Source organism: Choloepus didactylus, chromosome 8 (assembly GCF_015220235.1).
Source record: "Choloepus didactylus isolate mChoDid1 chromosome 8, mChoDid1.pri, whole genome shotgun sequence".
NCBI lineage: Eukaryota > Metazoa > Chordata > Mammalia > Pilosa > Megalonychidae > Choloepus > Choloepus didactylus.
Genome location: NC_051314.1, coordinates 80,924,802 through 80,938,636, shown reverse-complemented (window position 1 = coordinate 80,938,636; position 13,835 = coordinate 80,924,802). Strand labels below are relative to the sequence as shown.

Sequence of the window (13,835 nt, the reverse complement as noted above, 5' to 3'; positions counted from 1 at the left end):
ATCTTTACACTAGGCTAAAGCACAATAAGGGCACTCTGGCCAATACACAATTATTTTCACTTTTTTCTTATCTTAATCATGCATGCTTATTTTACATAGTTGTATTAATTGTTTATAGGCAAGATTGGGTTTCTGTTTCTCACTAATTAATCTTACTCTAAATATTCTTTTTGTATTATTTGATTTTCATTGTTTTTTAAAAATTTTATTTCAATGATTATAAAATAGTATATTTTGTTAAATCCATTTTATTGTGGGACATTTAGGTTATTTCCAGGTTATGGTTATTTTAAATAAGGCAGCTACAAGCACTTTTATGCACTGAATTTATTTCTTCTTTTGAATCTATTCTTAAGACCATTTCTATGTGCAAATTTTGTATCTGCTGCTGTTTTGCTTCCCAAAATATTGTACAGCCTTTCTTAACCTAATTTCTCAAACCCTGGGATGTAGAATGCTATCAGAATTTTTATGTTGACTGCCTTAATTATTTTTCAGAAGAAATTCTGTGAGTTTGACAGGGTAGGTTTTATTGACTTCTTTCCATTGGTAAAGCTGAGCTCCAGATTCATCTGTGATGTGTCCAGTTTTATCCTGTTAGTAGGAGAGTTGGCACCAAAACTTCATGATGAAACACTCTTCCTGTTTCTGATGGCTTTTATTTCCATTAAAGGCATAAATGATCTTTTTTATAAAATAAATGACATTTTAGCCCAAACATGTGATTGGGCTATTCATGAAGCACCTGTTGATTCTGGATCCAGTTCTAAGTCATGGAACAGTGAGCAAGACAAAGTGAACAAAGTTCTTACCCTCATGGCCCTTGCTTTCCAGTGGGAGAGGCAGACAAGGAACAAAGAAGAGACTTTCAGATAATGCTGTTCTGAAAGTCCCAATCAATAGGTGTAGTCTAGACAGTTTCCATTCTGATGTTTTCATGGGGGGATAGCTTGAAATGTATCAGGATAATGCTGGTTAGATTGATAATAATGTACCTGTCATCCACAGTTACAGTAGATCCCTCTCAAAGCTTTAGAGGGACACCCTTCCTTCCCCAAATGAATTCAATGTGGTATTAAGTGCATGTATGTCTGAGCTACCTGAGACTTCACTCACTCACTCACTTGTTTGTTCTTTCATTTATTTAATTTGCTTTTTTCATTTACCAAAACTTTTTGAAAAGGTACTATGTTTCAGATATTGTGCTGAGCACTGTAGATACCATCTGAAATAAGATATAGTCCCAGTTTTCAAAGAGCTAAGAGATGAATGGCCCTTGGGATGAAGTTCATCATTTCAGTCTTGTGACTACCTGACTGTAGATTCTAGTGTTAGAAATCAAGATGAATTGTTTGCCTTACTCATCCCCTCATGATTTTAACTTTGATTTTACTCCACCATCCTTTGTTTTGCAAAATGGAGGGCCTAATTTTAACCTTGCTTCTAAGCAAGAACAGTGCCTACTCAGTGTTGTGTCCTTTAAAGTTATCTTGCCTTTGCTGTCAAGGTTTGGAGGGCTGAAGAATCTTGGGAAGTTCAGGTACTGTAATTTAAGTTGACAACACAAAATCCCACACTTTACCTCTGTAGTTTCTCACCCTATCAGTTACCTGAGTGGATTGTGGTTTGAAATATGTTGCCTTCCAAAAAATCTTATATTTAAATAACAGTTCATTTGTTTTCTGGTTTCTCATTAATGAAAGACATATTAAATTTCTGATTGGAATAAATTGATGTAATTTCCATCTCTTAGACTTAAATATAATTCCTTAAAGACACATCCAGTACCTTTCCTATGCTGGCTTTTCATTTCTTATCCTGTTTTCTCATCCTCCCATTCCCACTGGGCCACTTTTGGCAATCAGAGGAGCAAGGCTAGAGTTGCACTATATGTGTATATGTATTAGTGTGTGCATAGTTGGGCATATTAAACAAACATGACCATCATGTTTGGATGCAAAATAGCATCAGTTTTTTTTTTAAATTAAATTCAGTTTTATTGAAATACATTCACACACCATACAATCATCCATGATATACAATCCACTGTCCACAGTATGATAACATAGTTATGCGTTCATCACCACAATCTATCTCTGAACATTTTCCTTACATCAGAAAGAACCAGAACCAGAATAAAAAATAAAAGTGAAAAAAGAACACCCAAATCATCCCCCCATCCCACCCCATTTGTCCTTTAATTTTTATCCCCATTCTTCCACTCATCCATACACTAGACAAAGGGGGTGTGATCCACAAGGTCTTCACAATCACACTGTCACCCCTTGTAATCTACATTATTATATAATTGTCTTCAGGAGTCCAGACTGCTGGGTTGGAGTTTGGTAGTTTCAGGTATTTACTTCTAGCTATTCCAGTACATTAAAGCCTAAGAGGTGTTATCTATATAGTGCATAAGAATGTCCACCAGAGTAACCTCTCGACTCCATTTGGAATCTCTCAGCCACTGAAACTATTTCATCTCATTTTGCATCCCCCTTTTGGTCAAGAAGATACTCTCAGTCCCACAATGCTGGGTCCACATTCATCCCCAGGAGTCATACTCTGCGTTGCCAGGGAGATTTACACCCCTGGGAGACGGGTCCCACGTAGGGGGGAGGGCAGCGAGTTCACCTGTCGAGATGGCTCAGTTAGAGAGAGGGCCACATCTGAGCAACAAAGAGGTACTCAGGGGGAGACTCTTAGGCACCATTACATATAACTTTAGACTCTCCTTTGTGGTAATGAGCTTCATAAGGGCAAGTCCCATGCTCGAGGGCTCAGCACATCAAACCCCCAGTCCCAATGTTTGTGACAACATCAACACCAGTCCAGGTGAGGATGTCCAACACATCCGCACCTTCCCCCAGATCCTCGGGGCTGGGGAGGGGGAGGCTGTAAATATATTTTTTATTATCTGCCCAAATTACTCTAGGATGTGTCACTATTTCACTCCAGCCTATACTAACCTACCGTATCTCACTTCCTATTCAAAGTTCCATGCAACTGTGGTGTTTGAACAAATCGACTGTAGAGTTGTACCGTTTAGAAAATTTAAATCCTGTACCAAATAGATATCTATTCCCTTGGTCTCATATGAAAGTTGAAGTTTTAAAATGCAATCAGTTTCAACCTTTATCCTTTGGCCTGGCTTGCCCTGGTCTTAACCAGACCTGCTTCATTCATACCACTAATTGAAGTCTGGGCTCTTTTTCAGCTTTTTTTTTTTTTTTTTTTTGACAGTGGCTGTATGCACTAATACTGACATTCATATCTGCCGAGCTCTAGCTCTGAGTTTCAGGTGTCTCAGAGATATGCATTGTTCCAGAGACCAATCAGGTTATACGCTAGGGGATCAACATCTCAAAGTTTAGAGACAGGCCGTATAATTCAGGGATGGAGTTAAGTGCTGTAAGAGCTTACAATCTAGGGACTATTACAGTTATTGTGTCCACGTTAGGCTATGTTCTAAGGTTCAATTCTGAGTTTACACATTGTAGTTAGTCCATATTGGTGAGGCATCATCCCTCTCACCATGTTTTCTCCAACACTTTTACTCCTATATATATATTTTCCTAAAATTTTATAGAGTTATATTCACATACCATACATTTATCCAGTGTACAATCAGTTGTTCATGGTATCATCATAAAGTTGTACATTTATCACCACAATCAGCACTTGAACATACTGATTACTACAAGAAAAATTGTTTTTTTTTTTTTTTAGCAATAAGAAAAAATGATAAAAAGAAAAATAACATGTCATACAATACAATATACTACTAAGGACAGCAAATAACACCACTACCAAGAATCCCATATGACTCCCCTATATCCCCCTCTCATATACATTTAGCATTGGCATGTTGCCTTTGTTACATTTAATGGAGGTATATTACAATGTTACTGTTGACCATAGACTCCAGTTTGCTTTGATTATGTTTTTTCCTGAATACCATCCCTTTTTCAAATTTCTGCATGGTTGACATTCATTTGCTTTCCCACATGCAAAAACATTTTTATATTTGTATATTTAGTAACAGTCATTGGCCACTCCAGTTTTTGCCACATTATACAGTCCCAGTCTTTATCATCTATCTTTACCTCTAGTGTCATACATTCTCCTATCCCACCTCTTTCAGCTTTACTCACAGACATCTTTGTTCAGTGTACTTACAATACCGTGCTACCATCACACAGTATTAATAGCATCAGTTTTAACAGCTAAAAATATCATAACTGTAATTCATAAAGTGTTTTTCTATCCTTTAATTCAAAATGGTTATGCAATGAAATATATCAATTTTAACAATACATTATTTTTTGTGGGTTTTTTTTTTTTTTTTTTTGCTTGTAGATTCAGGAACTTGGCTATGCTTTTAGGAATGGAAATAGTGGTATGTGAGGGAGAGATTGTAATGCTCTGAAGCGTGTATGTGTTTAAAGGTCTAATGAGATAGGGTATTAAACATACGGAATTTCCTTTAGCTATCAAGTACATTCCTTAAACTGTAGCACTTGAATGAACTGATAAGGCTTCTTCCTTCTTCCTTTTCTCTCTCCCTCTTTTGTTTCTTCTATCTGTTTTGATTCCTCTTTTCTCCCTATATTTAGTTATGTATTTAGTTGTACTTTGTGCTTGTTTTAGGAAAACAGATCTAGTACCACATGAGCATTGCAAGAGCACAGAGCCTAGATGTGGAGAGGGATGAGGTAACCAATGATTAAAAGAGAATGCAAGAGAGAAAGCAAAAGGTGATATAGGATAAGAGAGGGGCATCTCAATGAATCAAGACTTCTTGGAAGTTTTACAAGAAGAAGGGATGCTTGAGTGAGACTCAGATGAGATTCCTGACAGATAGGAGTTGGAAAAGTTTCCAAGATAGGAATTGGCAGAAGGGTTAGCATGTGGAATAGCCCATAGCAAGGTGCAGTCCAGTGTGGATTAGAATGGTTGGAACAGCAGTAAACTGTAAGTTCCAATTTGAAGAGGAGCCTTTTTGGAGTGTGGAGGAATATGACCTCATTGGACATGGGTGGGGATTTATAGTGTGAAGGAGTAGACAGATTCATAGGATTATAAAAAGTTATTTATTGGGATTTCAAGATAGGAATATAAAAATTAATTTAAAAAAAGAAAATATTTTAGGAAGAGTATGGTTCCAGAAATTATTGTTTTCTTTTTTGAAAAAATTGGATGCATTTCCCTGGTGAAGCCCTAGACCAGTGGTTCTCAATCAGCAGGATTTTGCCTTTCAGGGGATATTTGGCAATGTCTGGAGACATTTTTGGTTGTTACATCTGGGAGGAGTGGTGTATTAACGGCATCTACTGGGTAGAGGCCAGGATGCTGCTATAATGCACACGACAACCCTGACAACAAGGAATTATCCTGCCCAAAATGTCAAGAGTGCTGAGGCTGAGAAATTCTGTCCCACGCTTAGAGATTTGCATTTTTTTTTAATGGGCTGGCCAAGAAAGGGAGCTAAGGGTATGGTTCCCAATTTTGTAACCAGTATTGAGAGATAAGAATCAGGGAAAGTTGTAGCAATTTTAGGGAGTAGTATGAAGAAGGCTGATCCCTGGGCCACATACTGAGCATGCGTGGGACCAGAAAATAGCCCTTAACTGGACCAAGCCCAATTCAGGTTGATTTACTCTCTTATTACTCAATCTGTCCAAAGGGAAAGTGAAATGTAGGTTCAGGGTTTAGAGCAGTGGGCAGCTCACCACCAAGGCTTCATGTGATCTTGGAAAGCAATTATGTCTACAGAATTTATGATTAGTTTTGAACAATTCTGTCCCTCACCCTCCTTCTCCTCTGCCAAAGCTGGGCATCAGTGATGTCACAGAAGATGCCAGCTGGGTCTTGGCATGGGAGCTGGGCAACTCTTGATACTTTGCTCAGTGAACATCTGGAGCCAAATGAAGTGGGGGCAAATGACAATGGAGGCAAAAGGTTGGGTGAAGGAAGGGAAGAGTGAGGAGAATAATGTTTGCCCCATTACTTGGCAAGCCCCTCTGTTCAGGTGTCACTGCATTTCCTTGGCCCTCCTATGTATAGTTTTGTGGCTCAATAGGAACTGTGACCTACTGTCTTTCTGGAGGTTCACCGTCCCTGAAATCCTGTAGCACTTACATTAAGTATCATATAGTTCACATCTTAATTCTTTAAAATGGCCTTCCTATTGATAGAGAAGGTAGAATAAAAGATTTCAAGTAAATTATAGGATAGAGTAGTAAAATACTCATTCAATTTCATACAATTTACATCTACCTATTATGGCATTGAATGTCTATGAGGCCATGTTGTCCTATTCCAGAGGGAATCCATTTTTCTTTTTCTTTTATTAGAGAAGTTGTAGGTTTAGAGGAAAATCATGCATAAAATACAGAGTTCCAAAATTACAGTCCCCATTATTAACACTTTGCATTAGTTTGGTATACTTGTTACTATTGATGAAAAATATTATTATATTTGTTTAATTAATTAGAGTTCTTGGTTTACTTAGGGTCATTGTTTATGTTTTACATTTCTACATTTAAAAAAAATTTTTTATTCCATTACATATACAACCTAAAATTTCCCCTTTTAACCACATACAAATAGATAACTCAGTATGGTTAATTATGTTCACAATATTGTGCTACCATCACCACCATACATTACCAAAACTTTTTCATCACTCCAAAGAAAAACTCTGAGCAATTTAAGCATTAACTCCCCATTCCCTATTGTCCTAGTTTGCTAATGCTGCAGAATGCAAAACACCAGAGATGGATAGGCTTTTATAAAATGGGGGTTTATTTCGCTGCACAGTTACAGTCTTAAGGCCACAAAGTGTCCAAGGTAACACCTCAGCAATCGGGTACCTTCACCGGAGGATGGCCAATGGTGTCTGGAAAACCTCTGCTAGCTAGGAAGGCAGCTGGTGTCTGCTCCAAAGCTCCGGCCTCAAAATGGCTTTCTCCCAGGACGTTCCTCTCTGGCAAGCTTGCTTCTCACAAAACATCACTCACAGCTGCACTCAGTTCCTCTCTTTGAGTCAGTCATTTATATAGCTCCACTGATCAAGGCCCACCCTGAATGGGCGGGGCCACGCCTCCATGGGAACATCTCATCAGAATCATTACCCACAGCTGGGTGGGGCACATTCCAAGCAAATCTAACCAGCACCAAACGTTTGCCCCGACAAGACTACAAAGATAATGGCATTTGGGGGACACAATACATTCAAACCGGCACACCTATCCCCACCCCAGACTCTCTGTAACCTATATTCTAGCTTCTGACTCTATAAATTTGCTTATTCTAATTATTCCATACCAGTGAGATTGTACAATATTTGTCCATTTGTGTCTGGCTTATTTTACTGAACATGTTTTCAAGGTTCATCCGTATCCTTGCATGTATCAGAAAAATATTCCATTGTATGTATATACCACATTTTATTTATAAATTCTTTGGTTGATGTACACTTGGGTTGCTTCCACCATTTGGCAAATGTGAATAATGGGGCTATGAACATCAGTGTGCAAATATCTGTTTAGAGTCCCCCTTTTCAATTATTTTGGGTATATACCTATAAATGGTATTTTTAGGTTATATAATAATTCTATACAGGTATACCTTATTTTATTGTGCTTCCCTTTATTGCACTTCACTTTATTGCACTTTTCAGATAATGCATTTTTTATAAATTGAAGGTTTTTGGCAACCCTGCATGGTGTCACTATTGTAACTGTTTTGGGACACTATGGACCACGCCCATGTAAGATGGTGAACTTAATAGATAAATGTTGTGTGTGTTCTGACAGCTCTACCTACAGGCCATTCCCTGTCTCTCTCCTTCTCCTTAGGCCTTCCTATTCCCTGCCACATAACAATACCAAAATCAGGCCAGTTAATAACCTACAATGACCTCTAAGTGAACAAGTGAAAGGAAGAGTTGCCCATCTATCACTTTAAATAAAAACCTAGAAATGATTAGGCTTGGTGAGGAAACATGTTGAAAGCTGAATAGGCCCCAAACTAGGCCTCTTATGCCAAACAGCCAAGTTGTAAATGCAAAGGAAAGGTTCTTAAAGGAGATTAAAAGTGCTACTCTAGTGAGCACATAAATGACAAGAAAATGAAACAGACTTATTGCTGATATGGAGAAAGTTTAAATGGTCTGGATAGATGCTCAAACCAGCCACAACATTCCCTTAAGCCAAAGTCTAATCCAGAATGAGGACCTAATCTCTCTTTAATTCTATAATGGCTGAAACTGCAGAAGCAAAATTTGAAGCCAGAAGAGGGTGGTTCATGAGGTTTAAGGAAAGAAGCCAACTCCTCAACATAAAAGTGCAAGGCAAAGCAGCAAGTACTGATAAAGGAGAAGCAGCAAGTTGTCCAGAAGATCTAGTTAAGATAATTGATGAAGGTAGCTATGCTAAACAACAGATTTCCAGTGTACGCAAAACAGATTTCTATTGGAAAAAGATGCTATCTAGGACTTTCATAGCTGGAGAGAAGTCAATGCCTGGCTTCAAACAGTCTGTCTTGTTAGGGGCTAATGCAGCTGGTGACTTTTAGTTGATGCCAATGTTCATTTACTGTTCTGAGACTCTATGGCCCTTAAGAATTATGCTAAATCTACTCTGCCTGTGCTCTATAAATGGAATACCAAAGTCTGGATGACAGCACATCTGTTTACAACATGGTTTACTGAGAATAGTTAGTACAAAGGATATTTTTCCCTCAGGCCAGAAGGGGTTTGCACTTCCTACTTCTCTCTGAAGCACACTTCCCCAAGACTCCACGTGGCTTCTTTTCTCAGCTCCTTTAGGTCTTGTTCAAATGTCACTTTCTTAGTAAGGCTTTAATTAGCCATCCCATCTAAAATTGCAACCCCATGCCCCTCTCCCTGCCCCCAACAGCAAAATCATATTTCCCTATATTATTTTTCCTCTATAATCTTATTGCTACCTAACATGCAATAGAAGATACATACTATCTATATTCTTTATTGTAAGAATTTATTCATTAGAATGTAATCTTCATGAAAGCAGGGATTTGTGTGTATGTGTATGTTTTGTTTACTGCTGTCCCTAAAGCTGCCTAGCACTGTGCTAGGCACCTAGCAATGCTCAATAAGAATTTGTTGAATTAACAAATTGAAGGAACACATAGGTTATTTAACAAATGTCACTTCAGTTTTTTTCTTCTCACTCCTTGACTATGAACTTTTACTCAAGAGTTGGTTATATCCAGGAAGCTTAGGTTTGGTCCTAGAGATCAGAGATCATCACCCACACATAGGTGTCAAATATACTCAACCATATGTAAGACGGCAGGCAATTGCTGGAAAAAAGTATTGTCTAAGTTATTGGATTTACCAGGACTGCCCTGATATTTCCTACTTTATGTGGTCATAGGGCCAAGCAATCTGTAAACTTGCCACTTCTAATGTCTATGAAAAAAGCACTTCAGATGAATCAGGAAGCCTGGTTATGAGGCATCTCTGGGCTGTCAGAAGGGCTGGTTCTTACAGTGACACTCAGACTCACAAAGGCAAGGGGAAACCTGGAAGAGAAGTTGAAGACTATAAAACTTTATAGTTGGAAAACTCTTGAATTGAAACTGTCTCAGAGTCTCCAAAGGGCCTCCTGCTGAGCTGTTGATTCTTCAGTGGGTGCTTTGAGTACCAGCAGTTCCTGGATTTGTGAGTCCAGTTTCCAGTCTGGCAGCTCCTGATTGGTGCACTCTGCCTATATAGTATCAGAATCTTGTCCTGGAGCCAGTGCCTGCCCTCTTCCTGCACTCTGAACCTCCATTTCACTTTCACACCTATCCTCTCTGCTCTGGCATTCAGCATCATGAAGCTCTTGGCACTCGTGGTCTTGGTGGGAATTTCTACTTTCCTGGTCTCTGGCCGTAAGTAAAGGTTTTTACCTGGGGAACAAACAAACAAAAATCTCTGGAGGAATGGCAGATAAAGATGCTCAATGTTGATGGATGGCTTGTCAGAACACATATACCATTTGCTTCCAGCTCCATTATTTTTTGTCCAACCCTCTTTGGCTGACAATTCATAATGGAGTTGACTAAATCCTTATGGTTTTTTTAATTTAATGAAAACCTTGTTGTCCTTAAACCTTCCTGTTAGGTGTTACACTCAGGGAAATTGGCCAGATTCATTGTTTTCTGTCTCAGTAAAATCTTATTTAGGAATGTGGTCAAAGTTTTATTTTGGGGAAAAAGCAAAAAGTATGATTATATAGTTATTTTTGTTTTTTTTAATGGGGGAGGTGAGAACTTTTTTTTGTGATCCTATTTTCCCTCAACTTGTATGCCAAGTGCCAAGAGGTCCTTGTAATCCTCATGTCCTCTCCTCCCTCTACCCCAGATGGCCTTATCTTCACCTCCAACTTTTTTTCTTTCCTTTTTTAGAGGATTTAACCATGGCTACTCCATCTGACCTCTCTACTACTGGTGAGTTGGAACCTAGTCTTCCTAAACTTCTGTAATGAATCTTTGCTATCTCACATTCCTCTTGAATAGTTAGCTTAGCCCTGGAAATAATTGGGTAGGGTTTGAGTATAGAGGGATGGCATTCAGTTTGTGTGCGTGATGTTGCTCACACCACATCGTTTTCTCATTTACAATGACTTATGTAATCAACCCTTTTCAATATTTCCTTCTTCTGTGGGGAAATTCCAAGTAATGAACCTCCAAGAATTCAGGGAAATCCACATTCCTGTTTCTAAAGAACACAGCTGAACATAGATAAGCTCTTTATTTATTTATACACTATTATAAAATATCAGGCCTTTGAGATGGAGTTATATAAAATGTGGGCTAATTACTCCTCATTCCCAGGAAAGAGGAGTGGGGAATATTGGCTGATACATGACCTGAAAATTTTGGTGAGATATAGGCCAAAATTCTCTGCTTACTATAGTTTGAATAAATAGCTATTGTATAAAGTGAGGTTGGTTGGTTCCAGAATGAAGGATGGATTGTAATTCCTGTTTGATATAGGGATTAAGGGCAATTACATAAGTACTAGGACCATGTGGTGAAGGGGGTGGGAGATAGGGATGGGGTCAGGTATAACAAGGCTTCTATATTTGTGTTCTCATGATGACTCATACCTCCTCTTCTCAGCCTGATGTTTCTTCTCCAACCTGACCTGGAAGAGAATGGTCATTGGCAACCATGGTGGTTGATAGAGGCCCCAATCATTCTTGGGATTTTCTCGTGGCATCTTGAACTTTCCTTGGGGTATGACCTGTACTGGGGTAGAGATTATGGGGAACTCTTTTTCTTCCTTCACAAGTTCCCCAGGTCTTAAGAGAACTAGCTCTAGTCCCAGACTTCAAGCACTGTGTCAGGAGTCTCACATGTAAGGTGAGACCCAATTCTGAAAATCTTCTCTGTCCTGATGGAGAACCTGAAAAAACATGGCTGAAATGTGAGATGTGGAGTCATCCAGCAGTTGGGGCTATCTTACCATCAAGAGGGGGTTGGACTGAAGTTTTTTATTTTTATGAAGTTCAGGTGTAAGATACAGGGCTTGATAATGCTCACCAATTTATTACATGATATCTTTGAACATGGAGTTTTTGTTGGGGGAATTTTGACCATTGTTTTCATTGCAAGGCTAGTAACGATATCTCCATCTCCTTCTAATGGGTCTCACAATTTCTGGGGGAAAAGAGATCTCAGTTGTTTCATAAATTGTGATAAATATGGCAGTGAAAAGTAGGAGATACCATTATCCTTATCTGAGACCAGTATCCTTAATCTTTGTTTTCTTTCCCTCTAGAAATTCCCTCTGAAACCACTTTCATCCAAGCTTCAATAGAATGTATAAATTCTGGGTGGGGTGTAGGCTGCAGCCATGAAGGAAGGCTGATAGACAGATGAATATATATTGAGGGATGTTTGCTCAAGAATGTGTGGGATTAATTTCTGTTCCATGAAAAGTGGCAAATTTCTCATCATTATCTTTTCTTTCTAATTTCACCTATCTTTTTTAGGTACTTTCACTTCTGCTGAAACGACTATGACTACTCCTGCTAAAACCACCTCTGATGGTAAGAGCTGTGATTCAAGTGGGTTTCATTATTTACCTCCTGGATTGTCCAGGTTTCCCCCACTATGTGGGCAGGACAAGGATGACAAATGCCCTATTTTCTCCTTGTTTTCTAATTCCATTTGGTTTTCCATAACAAGTAGAAAGTAAAGAAGCTATAAGATACACAGTTCTGGGCTATCACTTTGGCTTGCTTTCTTTTAGTATGCAATCTCACCTTTATTTTTGTAGAAATTATACCAGAAAGACAAAAAGAAGTGCAACATATGGCCATGTGCCCATATGTGGTAGCTATAATCAGTGAATTCCATGTTTCCTTTGGTGTATGTTCAAAAACCTGGAAGTAACTTTGTAGTGGGATTTTCTTGGGACAAAAAGTAGGCCAGATAAATTTGATGGTAATTAAGGGCATATTTTGGATTATTTAAATTTATTAAGGGTCAAGTCCAAGCCTCCTATTATAGGTTTATTTACCTCTCCCTTTCTTATTTTCATATAGATTTACAACAAACATTTGTTGAGTCTAAGAATTTTCCAGACACCATCTGAAATATTTCACACATAAAATGTAATTTTAGTCTCACACCAACTTTAGGAAGTAGTAAACTTTGAAGAGGAGGCAATGGTTTATAGAGACAGTGAGTAATTGTTTTTAGACATATGGTGGGTAAGGATAAGAGACTGTACATGAAATCAAGAGATCTAAGTTATGAGGAGGCTTTTGCCAACATTGCTTTATACAATTTCACAGTTAGGGTGTAGCTTGATGTCTTGATCAAGAATCTCTTTTGGAGAGCGTAGGGCTGAAAATTTTGCTTCTCTTCCTTCTTAAAGGGAGGCTGTGCCTTGAATATTTTAGAAAAACTCTTAAATGGGATCCTTCCCATTCAAAGTCTTTCAGTCTGTTTTAGGCTTAGGTTCCCATCCAGGGTTGTATAGACTGAACTATCTTGAACAGGAGTGGGTCCTCCCACAAGCGCCAAAATCCAGGAACTTGAATCCCAGATCCCTTGACTCCTCTGTATTCTGTGCTAGTAGATACTTGTTGCTGTCTTGCAATCCCAAATAAGGAAGCCACATTCTGTTGCTTTCCATGAAAACCCATCAACAATATCATTATTTTCTCTTGCAGGTTTCTGGGAATGGCTTTACAAACTGATACATTTTGATTGGTGGCATCACTGACATGGCATCAGTACATGTGCTGGTTAGCCTTTGTGCCCTGGGTTCTTCTGGGGCAGAATGTATTCACCCCACCCAATTGCCTGTCTTTCCCTTCATATCTTGTATTCTCAGCAAGTGTATTTTCTTGCAAATAAAGAATAATCAGTAACAACATCAAAATTTATATTTGTTTCTTCTTATAGTACAACTTAGATAAGAGATGGAAGAAGATCAGGGAACAACCAGAGTTAGAGCTAAAAAGAGGAGTCCTTATCTACGGAAAGGCCTTGGTTGGATGTCTAATTTCTTAATGGCAGGGGAACATTTTACCAAGAAGAAGGAGGGGATGGAAAAGTATATTATTAGATATGATTTCAGGAGGCTTGCCTACCTATTCTTGGTATGAAGTGGCAAGGTTTTTGAGAAAAATTAAGGAAGTTAAAGCTTAACAAGGAACTTTGGAGGAATTAGTTTTAGACCTCAGGGAACTGGCTAGATGAGTTGATATAGACTGTCAAACAGAGGGGGAAAGACAGCTCTAAATTTCATTTCCTGCCTTTAACTAGTAACCTCATAAGAGTAACAC

The 13,835-nt window shown here is 38.5% G+C and overlaps 1 long non-coding RNA gene across 1 annotated transcript in view; it reads left to right on the top strand.

Moving 5' to 3' along the window:
- Positions 1-13,355, top strand: part of LOC119541429 — a 130,135-nt gene extending 116,780 nt beyond the window's left edge. Inside the window, exons 5-7 of the long non-coding RNA XR_005218269.1 lie at positions 10,438-10,479; positions 12,030-12,086; positions 13,218-13,355. This is a non-coding gene — a long non-coding RNA (uncharacterized LOC119541429). The remainder of the gene's footprint in view (positions 1-10,437; positions 10,480-12,029; positions 12,087-13,217) is intronic.
- Positions 13,356-13,835: the final 480 nt, after the last annotated feature.